General features: G+C 38.0%; 1 non-coding gene across 1 annotated transcript; it reads left to right on the top strand.

Annotated features, from left to right (window-relative positions):
• The first annotated feature begins 11,026 nt into the window (after nucleotides 1–11,026).
• LOC141715485 (small nucleolar RNA R71) lies at nucleotides 11,027–11,133 on the top strand. The gene has a single exon (XR_012572246.1). It is a non-coding gene; the product is annotated as a small nucleolar RNA R71 (small nucleolar RNA).
• Nucleotides 11,134–16,762: the final 5,629 nt, after the last annotated feature.

Genomic DNA, 16,762 nt, shown 5'->3' with positions numbered 1-16,762 from the left:
ACCCTGGTATCTATTTGGGCATGCCAATGTCAGTAGGGAGATGGAAAGTATCTGTGTATAAGTTTTTACCGGGAAAGGTTGAGCAGAAATTGCAGACATGGGAAAACAAATATATCTCAAAGGCTAGTAAGGTGACTCTCTTAAAAACGGCTGCTCAAACAATTCCAATTTTTTTGAGGGGTATGTTCTTAATTTCAAAAAAGATTACTGATAAAATTGAAGAAGGATGAATGCATTTTGTGTTGGGTTTCGAGCACATAAACGTAACGGAAACAGAAATTAAAAACGTGAAAAGCAGAATTTTCAAAACCCACCGCAGGATCCATGCAAAAAATAGATATTTAATCCATAAATCAGATTGTTTACCTTAAGAAGCTTTACAAATTGGTTGACTAATGGAGTTCCAAAGCTTGTTCAATCACCAAGCACCCCGCTCTCGCGATCTACGCTCTATCGGTATCCACACGAATGCTTGAACGCAAGGATTGAATGTGTACTAGCACAAACTCGTTTCTTCTTGCTCTCTCCATCTTCTCTCTTGGTGGCTAGGGTTTTTTGTAAAAGTCTTGCTTGTAAAATCAGCCACACAAGAGATATTATATAGAGAGTAGAAAAATGAATTATAACTCTAAACTAATTAGGAGTTATTATTAATTCGAAATTCCTATTTGTATTATAATTAAGTCTCGCTTAATTATTTAACAAATAAATTTCATAATTAATATTAGTAAATTCAAATATCAATATTTATCTAATTAATTAAGTAATACTTAATTAATATTATAAATAATTTGAATTACTTTAATTTAATTTAAATCCAGTTAAATTAAATAATCCTTCAAGCATTCTTTGTGTGTGACCCTATAGGTTATTATTACATTGGCAACGAATTTTAAATCTAATTTAAAATCGTAAACAATGAGCGGCATCTGAGAATACATCAATGCTACCCAAGTAATAATAATTGAATAGGTGATTGATTAAACATTTTGTGAATAATGTACAATATAGTATAATCCCTTTAACCAAATATTATAGATTAAACTAGAGGCATGTAATGTGTCATCCTCATCATAGTTTAATCCAAGTTTCCTTGATCAATGAGTAGACTATCATATCAAATCAACATTTGAGCATGGCCACGCATTTCATAGTCTAGCTCACACAAGAGGCCAATAATATCACTCCTAAAATAGGAGGGTTAAATCCCATCTAGATCATTTATATTTCTCATACGATTCATAATATACCCAATGTCCACTTTTATCATTACCCGGTCAAGGATAACTTTTAATGGAATCAATGTATATTAATTCTCGTATAGAAATATAATGACTTCAGGTCTAAGGACCATTATATTATTATCACTGTGAGAATTACTTATGACACAACAGACATGTAAAATCTCACATTGGGTCTTTCCAGCACCATGTACATGTACACCTGCCCGTGTCTTTGACTTTAGTATCACTATACCTATGATCAGTGAGATGTGATCATCACTCAACAAACACACTAGTCTTAATGCATTATTATTGTCCCTTAATAATAATACTCGACTAGGGACCTTTAGGAATATTAATACTATTCTCGTAATCTCATTTCTAAGTTACGTACTTAGAGATATAGAATTGCATATCATATTTCAAGGACATTTATTAATCTAATATTTATATCGCAGTAAATTAAGAATTAATAAATTATAAAGAGAATAATCGAAAGAACATAAACATTAAAAATCCTAATGTCTTAAACTAAAACATCATAGTGTTGTCTCTAGAGCACAAACACTAACAATCTCCCACTTGTACTAGAGCCAATCACCCAAGTATCTAATACTCATGGAACTAGTATGACCATCTGTTAGTCGCTAAACACGCGCTAATATTACACACAAGTATACGAGTTCGCAAGTAGTATAAGATATAAATCAGATTCGATCCCACGGAGACTATATTGGTTAACTAATCGACTCATGCACTTAAGCAACAATGTATGGTTATTATTCAATGCTAAGACGATAACAAAGTAAGGTTGTTTATAACTAAGAATTAAACTAATTAATATAACTACGAGAATAAGATTGACTGAGTTAATATATATGACAAACATGGGATTCTAACTTCATTAAGTACTTCATTCAATAGCCTTATTATTCTTAACCTTAGCATGCAATGGTGATGACACTAATCAGACAACAAGAAACTGATAAACGCCAATTTTTGTTGCAAGAGTACCATTCTACCAGATCTCCACAAAAGAGATAGAAGCTGAATAGGCACCAATTATATTGAGACCCTATATGTCTATAGAATTTGACAACATAACATTTTAAGCATAAGTTATCTATCTTGATTACATAGGGCAGGTAAGATGGTTAAAATTACCTACGAATCATGCATAACACTACATGAACCTATGCTAGCATGGCAAGTTCTAAATTCTTAAATTCACTTTCACTTCATTAAGAATTACACACTATCTTATAAGTTCGCGACGCTCACAAGACGAATACGCACAACCATAACTAGGATATCATACAATCACTTCATACTAAGGTATATATAATTTAACTAAAGAAATCCATAAATAAATCCGCTAGAACCCCATGATAACGATTAGCCCATAATCGAACTCATCGCCAACGTGGGTTCCAATGAAAACATGATATAGCAAATGTAGTCTTTATACGAATAAATAAACCAAAGTACAATCAAGAATATAGGTTCAGTAAAAACAAGAAATAAGCATCCAAATTATAACTCAAAACAAAGATTCACAAGAATAAACTAGACCGTCTTCGCCTTTGTTGAATTGTGCCCAAAAGGTCTCTTGCCGTCTTCTCCTTACTTGATGTCTTGATATCTCTGAATATCTCTTAAAAAACGACCTAAGTTATGTTTATATAGCAGGCCATGCATCCCAGAAGTCCAGTAATTCAAATTATAAAAGAATCAGGATTTTTTTATCCCGACCCAGCGCGGCCGCGCGCGGCCGCGCGCTTCACCAGCGCGGGCGCGCCTGCCTTCTCCCAAAAATTATTTTTTCTTCTTCTTTATTCCTTGCAGCTTTGAGCCAATCTTTCAAGCTTTTATTCCAGCACATCCTAAACACCATATTAGCATCAAAATAATGCTAATTCACCTGATTCACTAAGTAAATCCTGAAATGCAAAAACACTTGAAAATACGTAACACAAATAACTTGAGTATAAATACACCAACTCAAAGCTTATTAGATCATAAATAAGTGTCATAAATGCCATTTATCACACCCCCAAACTTGAATCGATGCTTTTCCTCATGCATAAACAATCTCAAAGAACAAGAAATAAAAATGCATGAATGCAACTAATATGAATGTAGCGATTCCAAAGAATAAATAAACCAATCAACTAGCAACACCTTAGCACTTGAAATTATTCGCATAAAGATCCATCAAATCTCACAAATCAATCTACACACCAGAGACGTGCATGTGCGCAAATGATTACAGATTTACTATCACAACTAGTTCGACAATCATAACTCACTACTTATCAAAACAATCACAAGTTTATTAATAGAATAAAAGCTAGACTCAAAATAACTTATAACACTTCAATTCTTATATCGGAGTTAACAGGGATTCATGCTTTTATTCACAACAAAACAGCACAAATATGTTTATTTGACCGTACAATGAGTGAGGTCCACAAAAGACTTATACAATAGTACCCATGTAGCGAGCATTAGGTTAGCGGATCCCAGACTATAGAAGCCTTAGGTCACTAGGCACAAAGTCCCCTAAGAACTTAATAACTCGAGTACTAAAGAGCCCACTCGTGATCAATTATACATAACACTTTTTTTTTCTTTTTTCTATATTTTTTCTTTTTTTTTCTCTCTTTTTTCAATTTCTGAATGAGTGCGTTTCACTCCATCTCATTCAACCCTAGACTACTCATAAAAGTATGAGCCGACTACTAGCCATTTGATACCTAGCCACACAACAAGCAATGAAATCCAATTTCTCCAATTTCTAAATATCCATATCTTTATTTTTAAGAGAATACCCTAAATTCTAAATATAAACAAGCGATTAAACCTCGACAAACCAACAAATCATGATCATGATCTAGAACTCTAGCAACCTATAAGACTTAGTGAAATAAAAATGTCTCTAGCATGCAAATCAATCCAATAAGACTCAACATCACTAAATACAACATCAGTAGACTAGCATCAATATCACCAATTAATCGGAAAAATTATCTTAGGGAATCATAATATAATGCAACTGCATGAAGCTACATGAACAAACTATCATAAAACTACCAAAAATTATAAAGAAAACTACATGGCAAAATATATACAACTATATGAAATAAAACTATCATGAACATGCAAACTATATGAGACTCACACAAACTATATTCCTTCAACTACTACCCCCAAACTTAAAATATTCACTGTCCTCAGTGAAGTTAATAGTAAGGAATCAGGCATACCTACTGTGAATCAGAATCCTCACCCTCAAGGGGTGGAGTATCAGGCGTGTTTGGAGGTGGATACACGGAATCCTCACCAAAAACTAGCCACTGAATGTCAACTCCGGTGGCTCTAAATGCAGTCCAAAGTGCCTGGGTGAGATCGCGTGCAAAATGACTGTGGATGTCGTGCATCGCATCCATCCTCCTCGCAAGACGCCTATACTCCGTCGAACTCAAACAGCTCCCATGTCTGCTCCTGCTGCCTCCTCCTGCTGCTGCAGCGACGGACTGGCTTCCTCTCCCAACTCGGCTCTCCAAGCCGCCTTGCTAGCCTGTGTATCGCCGACATATGACTGAGGGGCTGGACGTCCTCCTGGTAGATGATCATATGAATAACCAGGCCCCTTAGGATCGGGCTTCTCTTCATACCACTCGACCATGCTGTGCAGCGTAGAACTGTCAATAGAAGCACTGGGAATTTGAAGCTGCCCATATGCGGGCTAATGAACATCAACTGCCACGCACAACTTCGTCACAATGGACGCATAAGGAATAGCCCCAGTAGTACTTCCCCTCAAAAACCTCAGGATCCCCTAATATATCACCATCCCCAAATCAATGTAATCACCCTGCAGAATACCCCAAAGCAAACATGCACGCTCCACCGTAATCTCATGCACATGCAAAGATGGCATGCTGTTAGCACAAATAAACGAGTTCCAAGCCCGTGTATACCTGTTCATGCATGAAGCAGGGAATATGGAGTAATCAGTAGTGCCCCTCTTGAACTTCCAATGAGTCTCAGGCACACAGAGAGTTGCAACGATGAGATCCAAATCGAAGTCCTCAGAAGTCTTATCATTCCAAGTGTCCTGGCCCACCTTCCTCGCAGGCTGCTCAATCACCATCTTGATAGCCTCAGCACTGTACTCAACAGTCCTCCCTCTCACCATCGTGAAACCATTCTTCTTCACCTTGGTGTTGGCGTAGAACTCCCGTACAACACTCATGGGCACAGCAGCGGGAGCCTCACAAAAAAGAACCTAGCCCATCTCCAAAATCATCTCCAACAGCTTACCATCTTTTCCTGATGGCAGAAATCCTCTCTCCTTAGCAATAGGCTTCGAGAGAAGCCTCGTGTACTCCTCCTCAGCCTCAGGAGTAGAGAACCTGGGCCTTACACCACTCGCAGTAGAAGAATCGGTGGCGCTGCTTCCAACTTGAGTTCTCTGTCTTTTGGGTGCCATCGGGATTGACAAAGAGAGAATAAAAGCTTAGGTGTTTATAGAGAATATGTGTTTGAGAGTTTGTGAATTGGTGGAGAAGATGTATGCAAGTGTATTTATTTATAGGTGGAGGGGTGTGAATCTGATAAGGAATAGAAGTGGGAATTGATTGTGGGAATCGTGGGAATAATGGAATTGATTAGGAGAGGTAATTATGGGATGTGGAAGAGTAAAAATTGGTTTAGAATTGATTTTGGAATTAAAATCCCGATTTTCTCTTAATAAACTGCTATTTTTTTTTGAACGAGGACTCGGCAAGGCCGCGCGCTTGGACAGCGCGGGCGCACTCACATTCTAGGAAAACCAGCGCGGGCGCGCACTAGGACGGCGCGGGCGCGCGCTAAGACAGCGCGGGCGCGCTTGGTTACTGGAAAAACAGCCCGGCCGCGCGCTTGCCCTGCTTCTATACTTGGCCCCAAATTTTTTTCCTTTTCTAATTTTTTTGTGTTTTTCTATTTTCTTCTTGCTTCCTCTACCTACTAATGTACAACATACTTGGGTTGCCTCCCAAGAAGCACTTCTTTTATGTCGCTAGCTCGACGTAGAATCTCGAGATCAAGTGGACAATAAAAGGGCACTAACCACCTCGCGGTTTGCCATTTCACCATAATAATACTTCAACCATTGACCATTTACCTTGAATGCTTGGCCCTGATCATTCTCAAAAATTTCCACCGCTCCATGTGGAAACACAGTTTTGATTAGGAAGGGCCCTGACCATCTTGACTTTAACTTTCCAAGAAAAAGATGGAGACGAGATTTGAATAAAAGAACTTGTTGCCCTGGCACAAATTTCTTGAGCACTAGACCCCGATCGTGCCACCTCTTGACTTTCTCCTTGTATATTTTGTTGTTCTCATAAGCTTGAAGTCGAAATTCGTTAAGTTCATTCAATTGAAGCATCCTTTTCTTCCCATCCGCATCCAAGTCTAGATTCAATTTCTTCAAAGCCCAATAAGCTTTATGCTCGAGCTCCACCGGCAAATGACACCCCTTATCATACACCAACTGAAACGGCGACATTCCTAATGGAGTCTTATATGGTGTTCTATATGCCCAAACAGCTTCATCAAGCTTCAAAGACCAATCCTTCCTTGATGGACATACCATTTTCTCCAAAATGCGCTTTATCTCTCTGTTAGATACCTCAGCTTGACCATTTGTCTGAGGATGATAAGCCATAGCAATGCGATGATTCACATTATACCTCTTCATCATGGCAGTGAACTTGCGGTTGCAAAAATGCGACCCCTCATCACTGATTATGACTCTTGGAGCCCCAAACCTTGTGAATATCTGCTTGTGAAGAAAATTAAGCACGACTTTCGCATCGTTCATTGGCAATGCCTTAACTTCAACCCATTTTGACATGTAATCAACCGCCAACAAGATATACTGATTGTTGCAAGATGAGACAAATGCCCCCATGAAGTCAATTCCCCAAACATCAAAGACCTCAACCTCGAGAAGCACATTAAGAGGCATCTCATCCTTTTTAGACATATTGCCCAACGTTGACATCGATCACATTTTAAGACGAAATGATGAGCATCTTTAAACAATGCTGGCCAAAAGAAACCTGGTTGAAGAACACGAGCTGCCGTCTTTTCTCCACCATAATGTCCTCCATAAGCCGTTGAGTGGCAATCTCGCAAGATCCCCCCCCATTTCACTGTAAGGAATACATCTCCTGATGATTTGGTCAGCTCCTTGGCGAAAAATAAATGGCTCATCCCATATATACCACTTTACTTCATGTAGAAACTTCTTCCGTTGAGCATAAGATAAGTCGGAAGGCATGATGTTACTCATAAGGTAGTTCATAATGTCTGCAAATTACGACTCTTCTTCTTGCACTCCAAACAGCTACTTATCGGGAAAAGACTCATTTATCAAGGTCTTATCCAATGAAGTAGCATTATGATTCTCTAAACGCGAGAGATGATCAGCAACTTGATTTTCAGTTCCTTTTCTATCCTTGATCTCTAGTTCAAATTATTGGAGCAAAAGAACCCATCTAATCAATCTAGGCTTCGAGTCCTTCTTTGAGACGAGATATCAAATGGTGGCGTGATCAGTGAAAACTGTCACCTTAGTCCCAAGTAGATAAGATCAAAATTTCTCAAAACCATAGACAATAGCCAAAAGTTCTTTTTCCGTAGTAGTGTAATTCAGTTGAGCACCATTTAAAGTCTTACTTGTGTAGTAGACTACATTAAATATATTGTTCTTCTTCTGCCCAAGAACTGCTCCAACTACATAGTCACTTGTATCACACATCATCTCAAAAGGTTCATTCCAATCTGGTGCAGTTATGACCGGTGCCGAGATTAGACTCTTCTTCAATGTCTCAAAAACCGTGAGGCACTCGTCATCAAACTTGAAAGGGACATCTTTCTCAGTAAATTGCACAATGGATTTGAAATTTTCGAGAAGTCTTTGATAAAACGTCTGTAGAAACCCGCGTGACCAAGAAAACTGCGAATTCCCTTGACAGAAATAGGTGGGGGAAGATTCTCAATGACCCCCACCTTGGCCTTGTCCACCTCTAGACCCTTATTAGAAACCTTGTGCCCGAGAATTATGCCTTGACGCACCATAAAGTGACATTTCTCCCAATTGAGAACCAGGTTGGTCTTTACGCAACTCTTGAGAACGTGTCCAAGATTTTGTAAGCATTTATCAAAAGAATCTCCAAAGACTTAGAAGTCATCCATGAACACCTCCACATTCTGGCCAATCATGTCACAAAAGATGGCCATCATGCATCTCTAAAATGTGGTTGATGCACCACACAGACCAAAAGAAACTCGTCTAAAGGTGAACGTACTGAATGGACAAGTGAAGGTAGTTTTCTCTTGATCTTCTGGAGCGATACAAATCTGATTGTAACCCGAATAACCATCAAGAAGACAATAGTACTCATGACCATCCAACCTGTTAAGCATCTGATCAATAAAGGGCAAAGGATAGTGATCCTTCCTAGTGGCCTTGTTTAGCTTCCTGTAGTCCATACAAACTCTCCACCCCGTGACTGTCCGTGTAGGAATAAGCTCATTATTCTCATTTTCTACCACAATATTGCCACCTTTCTTTGGCACATATTGAACCGGGCTTACCCATGAACTGTCAGAGATAGGATAAATGATCCCTGCATCTAGCCACTTCAGAATTTCCTTCTTCACTACTTCCTTCATGATTGGATTAAGTCTTCTTTCCTGCTCGACTGTAGGCTTGCTACCTTCTTCTAGCAAAATTTTATGCATGCAGTAAGAAGGGATGATTCCCTTGATAGTCCATCCAATTACCGATTTGAACTCTCTCAGAATTTTCAAAAGCTTTTCCTCATCGCTACCTGAAAGGTTAGATGCAATAATAACAGGCAGAGTAGATGCATCACCTAAAAAAGCATACCTCAAATGTTCAGGTAAATGCTTAAGCTCAAGAGTAGGAGCTTCCTCAATAGAAGGCTTGAGGCGTTTAGGAGCTTTGCTCAATTCTTCTATTCCAAGAGATTCAAAAGGCATATCGATCTTCCTCTTCCAGGGAGAAGCATTTAAATATTGCAATTGCTCATCACCTTTGTCATCTTCACTGTCTGAATTTCCCAATAAGGTTTTTTCTAAGGCATAAGACCTTAGCATTCGATCAAGTTCCGATATGACCACCGAATCGACCAACTCGACTTTTAAGAACTCCTCATTATCAGTAGGAAATTTCATAGCATTGAACACATTGGAAGTCACATCCTGATCCAACACTCGCATTGTAAGCTCACCCTTCTACACATCAATCAAGGTTCGGCCAGTTGCCAAGAAAGGCCTTCCCAAGATATGGGAATCTTCTTATCCTCCTCGAAATTAAGAATGATAAAATCAGTAGGGAAGATGAGTTTATCCACCTTGACCAAGACATCCTCCACAATACCTCTTGGATATGTAATAGAACGGTCGGCCAACTACAAGGTCATATAAGTTGGTTTGGGATCAAGTTAGTCCAATTGCTTGAAGATTGACAAAGGCATCAGATTGATGCTTGCTCCCAAGTCACATAAGCATCTGTCAAAAGACACTTTTCCAATAGTACATGGAATAGTGAAGCTTCCTAGATCTTTAAGCTTTGGAGGCAACTTCTGTTGCAGCACAGCACTGCATTCCTCCGTGAGAGCGATAATCTCTAAATCATCTAGCTTCACTTTCCGAGAGAGAATACCTTTTATAAACCTTGCATAACTAGGCATCTGATCGAGAGCCTCAGCGAAAGGTATGTTGATATGAAGTTTCTTGAACACCTCCAGAAACTTCTAGAATTGCTTGTCCAGCTTTTTCTTCTGCAGCCTCTTAGGAAAAGGCGGTGGAGGATAGATCTGTTTCTCCCCTGTATTACCCTCAGGTAGAGTGTGCTTAACAGTAGTCTTCCTTGGTTCCAGTTCTTTATCCTGTTGTTTTGCTTCTTTCTCAACCCCAGCTTCTTTAGTCAACTCTTGAGTTTGTACGGGATTCGCACCCTTCCCAGACCTCAAAGTGATTGCCTTAACCTGCTCCTTAGCTTCCCTCTTTCCTGACACTTCAGTGTCACTAGGTAATGTACCAGGTTGACAATTTAGCAAGGCATTGGCAATTTTCCAAATTTGATTTTCCAAGGTCTTGATAGAAATAACTTGACTCTTGCACATGAGCTTCAACTCCTCTAATTCAAATTTTTCATTAGCTTGTTGCAGCTGGAGTTGTTATTTTGGTGCATACTGCGGTTGCTGAAAACCAGGGGGGTTGTACTTCTTAGTTGGATACTGCTGATAAGGCTGTTGAACCGCATTCTGAGCGTTGCTCCAGCTGAAATTTGGATAATTGCGGTTGTTGGGATGATAGGTGGCTGGCACAGGTTGCTGCGATCGCTGAAAGTTGCTTACGAACTGAGCTGATTCACTAGAAATTGTGCACTGATCAGTCTCATGGGCACCAGCACAAAGCTCATAGACACTAGTGATTTGATTAACTCCATAATTAGCCAAAATGTCCACCTTCATTGTCAAAGCTTTAAGTTGGGCAGCTATAGCGGTTGCTGCGTCCAACTCCAGAATTCCTGCTACTTTTCCCTGAGTCAGTCTCTACGAAGGATTCTGGTACTCATTAGCAGCCATCAGTTCAAAAGTTCATAAGCTTCATCGTAGATTTTAGCCCACAAGGCTCCTCCTGATGCTGCATCAAGCATGGGTCTAGAAGTAGCACCCAATCCATTATAGAAACAGTTGATAATCATCCAATCAGGCATGCCATGGTGTGGGCACTACCTTAACATCTCTGTATATCGATCCAAAGCCTCACACAGAGATTCTCCAGTTTTTTGAGTAAACTGAGTAAGAGCATTCCTGATTGCGGCAGTCTTCGTCATGGGGAAGAATTTAGTGAGAAACTTTTGAGCGAGATCTTCCCAAGTGGTGATAGATCCTGCTGGTAGAGAGTGTAACCAGCACTTTGCCTTATCCCTCAAAGAGAATGGAAAGAGACGTAGCTTGATAGCATCTTCAGTCACATCATTGAACTTGAAAGTGTCGTAGATCTCGATGAAATCCCTGATATGCATGTTGGGGTCTTCAGTAGGAGAACCCCCAAACTGAACTGAGTTATGTATCATCTAGATCGTGCTTGACTTGATCTCAAAAGTGTTAGCCCTGATGGCTGGTCAAATGATGCTAGACTGAATGTCATTAATCTTAGGCTTAGAATAGTCAATCAAAGCCTTCAGATTTTCTGCTTGATCACCCATAGCTACTACAATTGGCTCTTCAACTTTCTCTTTTCTTATACCTTCTTTTATTCCTCAAAACTTCCCTACGAACTACCACAAGTTCTTCCGCGGCTTTATCCAGTGTTCTCTTACGAGTACGCGAATGCGTATGCATACACCCTCGCTAGATCACTTGAAATAAAACAAGGAAACAAATAAGTAACAATATCCGAGTCAATGAACTTTAACGACCACTGATGGAAAACACATAAACTAATAATTAACACTGTAGTCCCCGATAGTAGCGCCAAAAACTTGTTAGTCGCTAAACACGCACTAATATTACACGCAAGTATACGAGTTCACAAGTAGTATAAGATATAAATCAGATTCGATCCCACAGAGACTGTATTGGTTAACTAATCGACTTATGCACTTAAGCAACAATGTATGTTTATTATTCAATGCTAAGACAATAATAAAGTAAGGTTGTTTATAACTAAGAATTAAACTAATTATTATAACTACGAGAATAAGATTGACTGAGTTAATATATATGACAAACATGGGATTCTAACTTCATTAAGTACTTCATTCAATAGCCTTATTGTTCTTAACCTTAACATGCAATGGTGATGACACTAATTAGACAACACGAAACTGATAAACGCCAACTTTCGTTGTAAGAGTACCATTCTACCGGACATCCACAAAAGAGATAGAAGCTGAATAGGCACCAATTATACTGAGACCCTATATGTCTATAGAATTTGACAACATAACGGTTTAAGCACAAGTTATCTATCTTGATTACATAGGGCATGTAAGATGGTTAAAATTACCTACGAATCATGCATAACAACACATGAACCTATGCTAGCATGGCAAGTTCTAAATCCTTAAATTCACTTTCGCTTCATTAAGAATTAACACACTATCTTATAAGTTCGCGACGCTCACAAGACGAATAAGCACAACCATAAATAGGATATCATACAATCACCACATACTAAGGTATCAAACAATTTAACTAAAGAAATCCATAAATAAATCCGCTAGAACCGCACGATAACGATTAGCCCATAATTGAACTCATCCCCAATGTGGGTTCTAATGAAAATATGATATAGCAAACGTAGTCTTTATATGAATAAATAAACCAAATTACAATCAAGAATATAGGTTCAGCAAAATAAGAAACAAGCATCCAAATTACAACTTAAAACAAAGTCTTGATATCTCTGAATATCTCTTAAAAAATGACATAAGTTATGTTTATATAGTAGGCAATGCATCCCATGAGTCCAGCAATTCGAATTATAAAAGAATCAGGATTTGTTTATCCCGACCCAGCGCGGCCGCGCGCTTCACCAGCGCGGGCGCGCCTGCCTTTTGCCACAAATTATTTTTTCTTCTTCTTTATTCCTTGCAGCTTTGAGCCAATCTTTCAAGCTTTTATTCCAGCACATCCTAAACACCATATTAGCATCAAAATAATGCTAATTCACCTGATTCACTAAGTAAAGCCTGAAATGCAAAAACACTTGAAAACACGTTAAAACACAAATAACTTGAGTACAAATACACCAACTCAAAGCTTATTAGAGCATAAATAAGTGTCATAAATGCCACTTAACACCATCGTACTTCTGCTGCGACAAAGCCTTAGTCAGTGGGTCTGCAACACTATCATTACTATGCACTTTACATTTATATCTCCTTAATCATTAATCTCATTAATAAGGTGATATTGCCTAAGGACATGCCTAAACAATCTCCTTGGCTGTTTCAAAAGTATCAATATATTCGGCTTCCATTATAGAATCATCAATGTTCTTGCTGTGAACCATTCCAGCTAACATAACTTATATTTAGACAAAACACAAACCAGATATAGACACATGATCATCCAAAAATTAGGTTCACAAACTAGTATCAGTGTAACCCTTTACAACCAGTTCCCTATCTTCTCCATACACCAAAAATAAATCTTTAGTCCTCTTTAAGTACTTAAGAATATTCTTGAAAACTATCAGGTGACCCTCACCTTGATTAGACTGGTATCTGATCGTCATGCTCAAAGCATATGAAACATCAGGATAAATACTTTTATTGTACACATTATAGATCCAATTGCCAACACATCTGGAACTTTCTCAAACGGCCCTTATCATCTAATGATTTAGGGGGAAATTATCTTTTGAGATCACTATCCCATGAAACATCAAAACATATCCTTTCTTTGTCTCTTGCATCATAAAATGATATAATACTTTATCAATGTATGTACTCCAACTAGGTCGATTAATCTTTTCAATCTATCTCTATAGATCTTGATCCCTAATATATAGGTAGCATCACCTAAGTCTTTCACTGAGAAACTATTTCTCAACCAAGTCTTAACAGCCTGTAGAGATGGTATGATATTCCTTATTTGTTATATGTCATCTAAATATATTACTAGGAATGTCACATGGCTCTCACTAACCTTCTTGCAAACACATGATTCATCTTCATTTTGAATAAAGCCAAAATCTTTGACCAGTTCATCAAAATGAATATTCATTCTCCTTGAGGCTTGTTTCAATCTATAAATAGATAGAAGCAACTTACAAACTATCTTAGCAAACTTTGGATCGACAAAACCCTCAGGTTGTATTATATATACATCATCTTCAAGGCTCCCATATAAGAAAGCAGTTTTGACATCCATTTGCCAAATCTCATAGTCAAAGTAAGCAACTATTGCTAACAAAATCCTGATGGACTTGACCATTGTAACCGATAAAAAAATCTCATCATAGTCTATACCATGATTTGTTTGAAACTTTTTGTCACTAGTCGCTTCTTATAAGTCTGTACTTTACCATTCATGTCATTTTTCTTCTTGAAAACCCACTTGCACCCTATAGGTTTTACCCCTTCGAGTGGATTAACTAAAGTCAATACTTTATTTTGATACATGGATTCCATCTCAGATTTCATGGCCTCTAGCCATCTCTCGGAGTCTGAACTGTTCATAGCATCTTGGTAGGTGAGAGGCTTATCATTATCCGTAAGCATCACATCACCATCTTAAGTTAAAAGAAATTTATAATTTCTCCCGGGCTCAGGGTGAATCCTACTAGACCAACGAATAACCTGTGTTTCTTGGACAAGATTACTTTCAACATTTTGATGTACATCCTGATCTTATTCCAACTTTGGTTCAATGTTATCATGTGGTTCTCGATCTTCATCGAGATGTATTATCCTCCCACTGATTTTCTTAGAAAGTAGTTCTCCCTTAAAAAATACAGTGGCCCGAGCAACAGACAGTTTGTTCCCGGAAGGATTATAAAAACTATACCCTAGTCTCACTTGGGTATCCCACAAAATAGCATCTATCTAATTTTGGTCCAAGCTTGTCAGAGGCTAAAATTTTTATAAACGCTTCTTGTCCCCAAATTTTCATAAATGACATGCTTTGACATTTATCACTCTATATCTCATACGGAGTATTTTGAACCACTTTAGTCGGAACTTGGTTAAGTGTATATGCAGCCGTTTCTAGAGCATAACCCTAGAAACTGAATGGAAGATCCGCTTGACTCATCATCGATCGCACTATGTCCAACAAGGTACGATTTCTCCTCTCAGAATCTCTATTCCATTGAGGTGTTCCAGAAGGAGTAAGTTATGATACACTATCACACTCCTTCAAGAAACTCTTGAAATTGAGGTTTAAGTATTCTCCTCCATGATCTGATCGTAAAACTTTTATACTTTTCCCTTGTTTGCTTTTTTACTTCGGCCTTATTTTCTTTGAACATTTCAAAAGAATCGGATTTGTTCTTTATAAGAACCACATATCTATATCTACTGAAATCATCAGTAAATGTTATGAAGTAGTATAAGCCCCCTTGCCATCATACGCATTCGACCATATACATCATTATGTATAAGTCATAATCGTTCGATGGCCCTTTCACCTGATTAAGTAAAAGAAGCTTTAGTCATTTTGCCAATGAGACAAAGTTCGCATCTTCCGTATGATTCAAAATCAAACTTATCCAAGTATTCATCTATATGTAACTCAGAAATGTGTTTCTCATTAATATGGCTTAACGACAATGCTAGAGGTAATGTTTGATTTGAGTCAACTTAGAACATATAAATTGTTAACTAATTGTGCAACATTATAAGTATTATCATTGAAATAGAATAAAAAATTATTATTTATTTAATTAAAATGAAAACCTTTCTTGTCCTGACAAGAAATTGACTTAATGTATCCGCTAAAGGCAGACACGTAAAAACACTTTATCAAGTTCTCAATCTCGCCTTATGGGCAACATTAGGTATCGAGTCCTTCAACTAGAGCAACAACCTTTGCTCCAATTCTAACCCTATACCTGAAGCTTGACCATTGCTAGTCTTCTTCTTTAGATCTTCCAAATAAGCTCGACAATTTAACTTCCATTCATCCAGTTATTTCCACAGAATTGACAATCATCTCCTTTAGCAACACCACTATCAGGCTTCAAAAGCCCTTTGGGATTGGACTTTGGTTTGACACCGAATAAGATCTAATCTTCACCTTGCCTGTCCACTTTCCTTTCCCATTTGCATTCCGTGTGTACATCATCAATATAGACGTAATTCATGCCTTTACCGTGTTATTTTCAGCAGTTCTAAACATGCTTAACAACTCAGTGAGTGTTCAGTCTATCTCATTCCTTTTATTCTTAACAAACTAAGAATAGAAGTTGTTCAAAGATTGTTTGATCAAATCAAGCTGAGTCTCTAGACTATTCTTGAAACCCAAAATATCAAGATACATATACCTATCATCTTTAGAACATGTGGTCCAACCGGATATCATTCTCCCATTAATGCAAAGTATGGTGCCCTATTATTGTCAAATCTTTCTGACGAGCCTATCCTTCAAACATCCTTTGAAGGTGCTCAATCATATCATAAGCATCATTATGCTCTTGTTGCTTCTAAAGATCAGCACTCATAATTACAAGCATGAGACATGTAACATCAGTTGCATAATCAATTTGCTTCTGGTAAGCATTTTGTTCAACACATGTTTCATTCTTAGCTAGAAAAAATAAGGGAGGGGTTTGAGTGACATCCTTGAACATGAGGACAATCCTCAAGTTCCCGTGTCAATTGAGGAAATTATTTCATATCAGCTTGTCCTTCTCAGGGACTATTACATAGAGAAGTTATTTGTGTTATTTGTCATTCGATATCTACAATATTAAAGTGCATAAAATGACTTAGTCTA

Source organism: Apium graveolens, chromosome 3 (genome assembly GCF_009905375.1).
Source record: "Apium graveolens cultivar Ventura chromosome 3, ASM990537v1, whole genome shotgun sequence".
Taxonomy (NCBI): domain Eukaryota; kingdom Viridiplantae; phylum Streptophyta; class Magnoliopsida; order Apiales; family Apiaceae; genus Apium; species Apium graveolens.
Note: the sequence above shows the minus strand (reverse complement) of the source record. Positions and strands in the feature narration are given on the sequence as shown.